We start from the raw sequence: 8339 nt of genomic DNA, 5'->3' as shown, positions 1-8339 counted from the left end.
CAGTCATGTGTTTGGGTTTACAACCAATGAGAAGGCAGAACGACATACTATAAAAAAACAAACCGACAGGAAGTAGGTCTCTTTTCGCGAAGCTGGGACAGCAGAAGGAAGGGTGAGATTTAGCTCTGAGCTCTGACCTCTCGACTTTCTCTTTTACATTGTTTCTGTGTTTCTTATTTAATAAGACGGTTGGTTACATCTACAGATGTTTTTGGAATTCGGCTGTCCATTCTTCTCGGCTTATGGGTGGCTTCATCTCTTTTACTAAATTCCAGTCTACCACTGAGAGGTTAGACACCGTCAACCTAGTTACTCTTTCAAGAATAACTGTTTCAGCTACTGTTCCCCTACATATCAGAAGTCATCGGTCCATTGCCTGTTCAGTTGCCTTCAAAGAAAGGGGCACTGTACCTTTTCCATATTGCAAAGGCCACTTCAGTGATTGTGCCATAATTGTCCTGGCCTCAGAGGATTCCTGTTGCTGAAGCCACAACCACACTTATCTTGGCAAGAATTGGTAGTCTTTTGTTTTGTGTCCTGTCTGTCCATTTTGTCCTGTTTGTCAGCAGTTGATAAGAGGATGTTTTGTTGCCCAGTGGCTAATATTTGCCACAATGAAAGTTAACTCCATATGCAGTTTCTTCAATGTCCATATCTTCTCTGAAGTAGATTGGTGCTGCCAGGAGCTGATATGTTTCATAGTTATAAAAAATAAAAAATTTCTAAGTTATTAAAACATTTTAAATGCCACATTCTGTAGATCTCTGAAAAGTTTGAAGATGACCTGTATATCTAAGATATATCTCTGCTTAGCCTTGAAACCATACCTAATATGACTACAAGTTCTATTGCAATGTCTAACTACTAACTTTCATTTCTTTATATCCTAATTGTTTGTAATAATATCATTCAAGGATTAGCAAATTGCATTACATTGTTAAATGAACTGTATAAATATAATATCTTGAACAAGATTGGAAATATATGTACAGCATTTTCTAAAATTATCAACCTCAATATATATAATTTGTATACAATATATAAAAATACAATCCAATGTAAAGTATTTAATTGTCTTTTAAAAGTAGATTGAATAATCTACCTCCTTTTAATCTATATCATATCTATATACCCTCTTTTCTTTTTTGAGTAGATTCGATAATCTACCTTTTTATCCATATCATATCTATATCTTCTCTTTTCTTTTTTGAGTAGATACAATAATCTACCTTCTATTCTATCATTTCTAATTATTTTTTTTATCAAACAAGAACCTTACGTCTAATCTCGTTTGCTTAGTCTTTTTCCTAACCATTAACAACAACCTTGTAACCAACCACCCTAAACAATGAAAATTATCCCAAACCCAAAACCCATTGAAAGACCAAGCACCCGCCCCAAACCACCTCTTTGGGAAAGTGGGTGTTGTGTTCTTAAAATTGCTTCCTGCCAGTTGTGGATGAAGGCATCTTTAGGGGATCCTGAAAAGAAAAATTTTTGGGTTACTTGTCAAGTTCTAGGAAAGGTAGCTATATCCTTTGTTGTACAGTTGGTGCATAATGCCAAAGTTCAGGGCTTATCTCAAGTCCTTGTTCAAGTAGTCTGTGAAACTAATCATCTCAGCTAGCCATCTCAAAATTGTTCTGAGCATTTGTATTCCAAAGCTGATCTGTGGGTGATGTTTGTCAGCTTAGTGGTATTGTTATTGTCCATGCAGAATCGTTGTTGTGGAGCCCTATCATCTTTCTGGAGACTTCAAATTTGATGTTAGGCCTGGTCATGATTCCCTGCAGAAAACTGATAGAGACTCGAACACAAAAACATGTATAGGCAGCTAATTGAAGCCTTTTTTTTAGTTAGTACTCTATATGACCATTAAAATCATAACAAAAGTTTAATATATATTAATCTTATATATTTTGATAAAAATACATACCGTAAGAAAAGTTTAAAGAATCAAAATAGAATAAAAGAATTGAGGTTAGTAGCAATAGGATAGTCCTTTAATTTCTTTGTTTTCTTCTGTCCCATATCAGAAGATGGCTCTTTCTTCTGTCATGATACAGAGATTTCGCATTTTCCTTTTAACAACATGCTTGGGTTTAAAGAAGGAGAGAGCCATTCTTCAACTCCAAAACCAGCTTTAATTTTTAATTGAACTGGGACTACAGGAAGAGCATTTGTGTTAAGTGTCATTAGAGAAGAGCAGAAACAAACATTTAGGAAGACTTATGAAATTTTATAGATGATATACCAATAGACCAATTTACTCTTTTTCTTGGGACATTTTTTCTAGGTGATTTGTCCTTATTCTTCAGATTTCTCATTTGTCCAGTGTTCTTCAGATTCCTTAGCTTTCATTCTCCTGAAAGACAAAAACAAAAACCTTTCCCCAAGACTAACTTTAGGGAGGTTCCCTTTTGGCGAGTTATATTTGATTAAATGAAAAGGCATTAGTTAATGGTATAAGTTAGTTTAAATTGATGGTCATGCTGGTTGATGAACTATCGCCTCTTCTAATTAAGAGGTCGCTCTTGTTCAAATCAACCTTTATCAATTTTGATGGTATCCACAGCTTATTTTCTCCTGTAGAAACAAAAACAAAACCCCCTCCCCAGTGTGACACACATCCTGGTTCCCATTCTGAGGTCAGTACATCCTTAAAGTACATAGGCTGATTTAATTCTGTAGTTTTTTCTATTATCCAATGTCTCTCTGTAGCTGTTTTTCCTTTCTCATTAGTACTGAGAAAATTCAAAGTTAATAGAGCATTATGCAATCTATTTCTGGGGGTTTTTATTACCCCTTTCTGTTTATTTAGCATATCCTTTAGAGTTCTGCTTGATCTTTCTATAACTGCTTGGCCTGCAGGATTATGTGGTATACCTGTAATATGCTTTATATTGTAATAAGCAAAAAACAGTTTCATTTTAACAGAGACATATGATGGAGCATTGTCAGTTTTGATTTGTGCAGGTATACCCATGATGGCCCAAACTTCTAGGAAATGAGTGATTGCCAGGCAGTGGTGGTGCACGCCTTTAATCCCAGCACTCGGGAGGCAGAAGCAGGCGGATCTTTGTGAGTTCAAGGCCAGCCTGGTCTACAGAGCGAGATCCAGTAAAGGCACAAAGCTACACAGAGAAACCCTGTCTCAAAACAAACAAACAAACAAACAAACAACAAAAAAAACAGAAAATGAGTGATTACAGAATCAGCTTTTTCAGAACTCAAAGTAGCTGCCCATCGAAATCCTGAATAAGTATCAATGGTATGCTGTACATATTTCAATTTTCCAAATTCTGCAAAGTGAAACACATCCATCTGCCAGATTTCATTCCTTTGAGTACCCTTTGGGTTACATCTTGATAGTAATGGAGTCTGATTGTAAAAGGAACAAGTAGGACATTTCCTTACAATTTCCTTGGCTTGTTGCCAGGTTATGGAAAAGTCTTTTTTTTAAAACCTTTACTATTGACATGGTGTTTTTTTATGAAATTCTGAGGCCTTCAGCACATTTCCTATCAATAATTTGTCATTCTCATCATTACATTGTGCTAGAGAGCCTGGCAGACCCATATGGGACCAGATGTGAGTTATATATAGGGATTCTCCCTATTCCTGATTATATCTTATAACTGAATAAATAATGAAGTTAATTCTGACTCATCAGGGATAAATTCTATCACTTTTGGGATATTTGCTGTTAATCTCTCCCAAAATATTACTGCAAGCTCTTTGCCAAGGTTTACTTTCTGCCCATAATTTTTCAATGTCCATCTAAGTCAAAGGTATTAAAATTTCTGCTGGGTCTATTCCTGCTACTTGATGAAGTCTCAATTTTCCTTTTAAAATCAAGTCAGAGATCTTTTCCACATATGTTTTTAATTTTTTACTCTGTTTATTTGGTAGAAATATCCATTCCAATATAATACCTTCCCTCTCTATTAAAATTCCTATAGAAAAAGTTACTTGTAGTGATATTTTATTTGTGCTGAAATGTGATATTTTATTTGTATGTTAATAAATAAAGTTTGCCTGGAGATTAGATGTCATAGCAAGCCATAAACAGAAGTTATGCAGTGGTAGCTCATGCTCTTAATCCAATCACATGGTCAAGGACACAGCCAAGCGTGGTGAGACACACCTTTAATCCCAGTACACTTTGGACTTACCAAAATAGGATAGATAATGGAATATTTTCTCTGAGTTTGTCAAATGCAAAAGGACTAGACATTGTTAGGCTATTTATTGCTTGTATATATTGTATATAGTTATTATATTTATTGTATATAGTTTTCCTTATATTAGTTATAGGTTTTTATTTTTATTATAATAAGAGTGGGAATGTGGTGATATTTTATTTGTGCTGAAATGTGACACTTTATTTGTATGTTAATAAATACAGTTTGTCAACCATAGGTGTTTTTCTTTTAAATGCTAATAATGTTCCTATGCTTAAAAGGAATGGTAAGATTTCACTAAGTATACAGTTTGACTTAGAACTATATAAACCAGGCTGGCCTCACATTGTTGGCATTCTTACCTTAGTACTCTTCAATTCTCGAGTTATAGTTGTTTGTCATTATGTCTAGCTTAAATTTTTATTTTAATTCTTTCATTATACTAATAGGATTTCTTTTATAGTTTTGTCATAAGTTATTAATGTATCTTCTATGTACCAGAACTGTGAGACTTCATTTATTTTTGCCCAGAGGCTTTATGCTGACTGTTATATAAAAATAATGCAGATAGTCTGAAAGCTTCTAACCCCCTTGAAAAGGTGGCTATGCTGTGGCAGAGCATCAAATGTCATTTCTTTAACACTTTCTTTTACTACATAAATAGGGCAGTAATACTGATAGTGTAGAATTCAAAATGATTGTTTATACAGTGTATTTTACTGTGCAACTGTAAAGAATCATCTTCAACAAAGTAACAAACAAAACCTTTCACAGAGCACCCGGTGATTTGATATTAATAAATATTGGCCTAAGTCAGAAATACTGTATAACACAATAATATCCCCAATGTAAAAAATAAGAATACCTAGAAACTTTTTATAGGTAATTGTCTCTCTTCTATACTGTTCTTTTAGACATGGGGTGTGATATGTGGTAAGAAAATGAGAAGGGGAATACTATAAGATGAATGGTATAAGGAGGGAGTGGGCCAGGGAAAAGGGGGAGATGAGCTGGGTGTGGGCAGGAGTGTAGCGTTGAAAAATCAACCAAAACAAAGTTTATATGAAAGTCACATATCATCTCAACAAATGAAGAGATGAATTGTAGACATTAATGAGAAAATGATCAATTCTGAGGGACGCTGATGCTATACAAATGAGTGTGTTAGGGGGTTAATGTTATGGTTTGAATACATTCTACAATTTATTCCAAAAATTGAAATCTATTGTTTTGGTGTTAGTAGGTGTTCATTAGCAGCAATTAATGTCTTTTTAATAAGAGTAAATTCTCATTTTTAGAAACCCAGATTAATTAAATGAAAGTAAATTAATATGAAACAATAAATTTTTTATTGCACATTTTCTGCTGCTAGTTGGGGCAAAATGACATGCTCTTGAGAAGTTGAACCAATGCACTATGCACATGGACTTCCAGAACTCAAAACTGGGATCCCGCTTTTTTTTCAATGTTATCTGGTCTCAGGAACTCTTTTCCCCCGGATATTCTGTTATAGCAACAGAAAATTGATTTAGTGAAAGATTCACTTGACAGAAATTTGAAGCCAATAAGAGAACACAAATAGCACACAAGTAAGTAGGGAAGGATGGACATTATTTTAAGCAGCCATAAAGATTATAACATTTAGAGTTTTGGACTAGAAACAGAAACAGGAGTGATGTAGGAAGAAAATCAGTACTTTAACCATGGTAAACTATAAGGACAATATTACAGTTATCATCCTGAATCTTAAAAAAAATATAAATTAGATAAAAACATCATGGAAATAGAGAATATATATGTTGATTTCTTAAATTAAATTTAAAGTGTACTTCTCCCAATATTTTAGTATTCCAATTTATAATTTTTGCCATTTGGAAAATATAGCTTTATGTCTCACCTTATTCCATCAAATACTAACTCAAACTGTGATGCATTAAATATCGTGAGGGTAGATTTCATTGATTAGAATAAAGATTGTAGTTTGCAATGTAAAATTTATCATTTAAAATATTTAAACAAGCAGAACTACTGCCTATACTCATAAAAAAGCTTGTCTATATAAACATATGTGCTGTCAAAACTCCAACTGTCAAATCTAGAACTCTTGTCAATTAGAAGAATAATCAATGTCATTTTGAGTTCTCTATCAGCCCCCAAAATATGATAAGCAATGAATATTTGAGACCAGGGGAGGGGTGGAAAAATTTCTTCTTGATTTCAGTCTTCTAAGTTGTGGGAACAATTAATGTGTTGTGATGATGAATATTTCAGGAGCACTGACTTTGATGTTATTAGGTGCAGAGAACAGGCTGTGGAGATTGGTTCAAGTGAACGTATCTTCTCAGATAGTATAACAAAGGGCCTTTATGGTACACTTGGAAGAGTAAAAGAAGTGAAACTTTGGAGGTTAGAAGACATGTGATATTAATTGGAGCCCTGGTACATTAATCAAAAGTATTCTTCTTTCTTATCAGTTAGAATTCAAGAGTTTTCTGTAATGGTTAAGATGAAAGAATTAGGTTAATTGAGTCTTTAGATGAAATTCTGTATTGCTATTCACCTTGTGGAATAAAATTTTGATATTTGTAAAACCGTAAATACTAATATTAAACCTTGCCAAAATCATGTTTTAAATGTGTCATTGACCCTGAAATACATTATATTCTTATAACATTGTAAATGTCTGTGAAAAGTAATAGTTTGTATACCACTATAACATATATCTTTCTTTTAAATTAGAAATATATGGGAAAACATGAACTTGGTATTTTGTGGTATATAATTTTCTCTCTTCATCTTCTCTGTTTAATCTGATACTACTTACAGATTTATCTCCAAATAGTTTCTTGAAATATGTGCCTTGCTATCTATCCAGTGTGCTCTAGAATGTAGGTTTATATTAGTCAAGAAAAATTATCTCCTTGCAACACTAACTAAAAATCTTATGCATTTCATTGTCTGTCTCTTTCATTCTTCTACTAGGACTGAGGTGGTACTTCTTTGTCATGTTTGTCACCGCTTTAATTATGCTATTCATTGATGCTCTGCTGCAATTTCACAAAGCTGGTCAGTTATTCTAGCTTCCAGTCTCATCCTTCCTTATATTTGAGTCATACATACTGAAATTTCATTATCTGAATATCTGAATTACTTATAATGTAAATGCTACTACTTTGATTCCATTGGATTTATTTCTACATAAGGAATTTTTTTGCATGCCAGTCACTGATGTTTATCTACTAATTGTAAAATGGCCATTTTTGATTAAAAATGATGTATTCTTGAGTGTGTTCACATTGCTCTAGAACTTTTAGTATCTTCACATTCTGCTATCTCTTAATTGGCATCACAACTAGAGAGAAGATTATGACTTCTTATTTATTTTGAATTACATTTGACAGTTGTCAAACTTTAAATGGAGAAGCTTAGCTATATGTGTGATTGGTGATAATTTTTCTGTAAGTTTAAGTAAACATTTTGCTAAAAATCAGTTTTATATTTGTAATCTTGACAGCTAAGTGATCAAAAGAGCTAAGTCTTTCACAGTGTAATTGCTCAAATAAATGTTATGTGCCTAACATTGATTAATTTGAATTTTGATGGTCATCATAGAGTCTTTCCTTTTTAAAAAGATATATTTATTAATTATGTATAAAGTGTTCTGCCTGCATGTATGCCTGCAGGCCAGAAAAGGGTGCCAGATCTCATTATAGATGGTTGTGAGCCATCACATGGTTGCTGGGAATTGAACTAAGGACCTCTGGAAGAGCAGCCAGTGCTCTTAACTGCCGAACCATCTCTCCAGATTGAGATTTCTATTCTCTTCAGAATCTCACTTTTTAAGTTGTTACTTTTGGAACAATATCACAGATACAAATGAGTAAAACATCACATGACCAATGCTCACTGGAGGAAAAAATCTTCACATCAAAATCCACTGTAGGTTGATAATAATATTATCCAGGTGCTATGGTATAGGTATGTATCAAAAAATGTTCCATGTTTACTGCCCAGTCTATGTCACTAGTAAAAGATAGGGCTTTAGTGAGATTTCACGTTACTGGAGATAAATGCTTGAAGGGGAGAAGGGGAGAAAACGTGGCTAGGCTTTTTACTTTATGGAAACCTATCCATAAGGTAAGGAGTTTTGCTTTG

Source organism: Peromyscus leucopus, chromosome X (assembly GCF_004664715.2).
Source record: "Peromyscus leucopus breed LL Stock chromosome X, UCI_PerLeu_2.1, whole genome shotgun sequence".
Lineage (NCBI taxonomy): Eukaryota > Metazoa > Chordata > Mammalia > Rodentia > Cricetidae > Peromyscus > Peromyscus leucopus.
Note: the sequence above shows the minus strand (reverse complement) of the source record.